Raw genomic sequence first — 2,218 nt, 5'->3', positions numbered from 1 at the left:
ACTATGTTGAATAGGAGTGGTGAGAGAGGGCATCCCTGTCTTGTGCCAGATTTCAAAGGGAACTTTTCCAGTTTTTGCCCATTCAGTATGATATTAGCTGTGGGTTTGTCATAAATAGCTCTTATTATTTTGAGGTACGTTCCATCAATACCGAATTTGTTGAGCGAAAACTTTCTTTCTATTACACACTTTTGAGACTGCGTCATGGACGGATTCGCGAAACGACGTTACCCAGGACATTTGGCGTACGGTGAAAGGGGAGTTATCTTCAGATACAAACTGGAGAGAAGCTTTCTGAGAAATTGCTTTGTGATGTGTGTATTCCACTCTGGGATTTATACCTCTTTACTCATAAGTCAGTGTTTGAACACTGTTCCTGTTAAACTGAAAAAGTGCCATTTTGCAGAGCATTGAAGACTATGGCGAAAAGTGAAATATCCTGAAATAATACCCAGAAAGAAGGATTCCAGGAAACTGCACTCTGACGTGTGCACTCATTTCAGAGTTAAAATTTACACTTCATTACCCCTTTTGGAGACTCTGTCCTTGAAGAATCTGTGACGGGATATTAAGTGGCGTCCAGAGGCTTGTAGTGACAAAGGAAACGCCTTCTGATGAAAACTGAATAGAACGTTTTGGAGTAACTGCTTTGTAAATTGTGTACACATCCCATAGAATTAAATCATTCATTGGATTGAGCAATTTGAACTCACTGTTTCTGTGGAACCTGAGAAAGGCCATTTGGGAATGCTCCTAAAAATATGCTGAAAAAGAAATACCCTCCATTAAAAAAAAAAAAGAAAACATTCTGTGAAACTGCTCTTTGTCACGTGACGTCCACTCGCACAGTTAAGCTTCGGGTTTCATTGAGCAGTATTCTAACACTGTTTTTGCTTAGTCTATGAAATGATACGCTGTAGTGCTCTGAGGCTTTTGGTGAAAAAGGAAACATCTTCAGATACATACCTGAGAGAAGATTTCTGAGGAGCTCTTTTGTGGTATGTGCATTCCACTCACAGGGTTATACTTTTTTCTCCCAGAAGACTGGGGACTCCCGTTTGGAGAAAGAGCTACAAGGAGACATTCGGGAGTACAGGGACTTCTATGGTGAAAAAGGAAATGTCATTAGACAAAAACTGGAAAGAAGATCTCTGAAACTGCGTTGTGGTATATATGTCTATTCACATCCCATAGATAAAACTTTTTTCTATTACGCAGTTTGGAAACTACGTAATGGATTGAAACGCGAAGGGACATTAGGGAGCACATTCAGGCCTGTTGCAAAATAATAAATATCTTCACATAAAAACTGCAGAGAAGCTTTCTGAGAAACTGCTTTGTGCTGTGTGCATTCCACTCAGGGAATTTTACCTCTTTCTCATAAGGCACTTTTTGAACACTGTTCCTATACAACTGAAAAAGGGATATGTTGCAGCGAATTGAAGACATTGGTGAAATGTGAAATATCCTGAATTAAAAGCAGGAAGGAAGCGACCTAAGAAACACCTCTCTGATGTATGTATTTATTTCAGAGAGTTAAAGCTTACATTATGTTGCCCAGTTTAGAAGCTCTGTCTTTGAGGAAATTTGTGAAAGGATATTAAGTGGTTCCCCTGGGCTGGTGGTGAGAATGGAAACGTCTTCTGATGAAAACTGCAGAGAATCTTTCAGAGCAACTGCTTTGTGATGTGTGTAATAATCTCATAGAGTTAAATCATTCTTTAGATTGAGCATGTTGATATCTCTGTTTCTGTGGAATCTCAGCAAGGACATTTGGGAATGCTCTCAAGAATATGTGAAAAAGAAATTCTCTCCAATAAAAAAGAGAAGTGATATTGCTCCAGGTCACGTGAATTCCACTCGCACAGTTCAGCTTTTGTTTTCATAGAGCAATATTCTAACACTCTTTTAGGTGAGTCAGCTAAGCGATATTCGAGAGCACTTTCAGGCTTACGGTGAAAACGAAAATATCTTCAGACTGATACTGGAGAGAAGATATCTGATGAGATATTTGTGATGTGTGAATTCCACTCATAGAGTTATAGTTTTCTTCTCAGAGAGTATTGCGGAATCCCGGTTGGAGAAAACGCTACCAGGGAACATTCCAGAGTATATGGACAGCTATGGTGAAAAAGGAATTATACTCAGAAAAAAAACTGGAAGGAAGTTTTCTGTGAATCTGCTATGTGATAGATATGTCTATTCCTCTCACATAGAG

Source organism: Piliocolobus tephrosceles, unplaced genomic scaffold, assembly GCF_002776525.5.
Source record: "Piliocolobus tephrosceles isolate RC106 unplaced genomic scaffold, ASM277652v3 unscaffolded_1160, whole genome shotgun sequence".
Classification (NCBI taxonomy): domain Eukaryota; kingdom Metazoa; phylum Chordata; class Mammalia; order Primates; family Cercopithecidae; genus Piliocolobus; species Piliocolobus tephrosceles.
The sequence above is the reverse complement of the archived record's forward strand: the minus strand, read 5'-3'. Positions refer to the sequence as shown.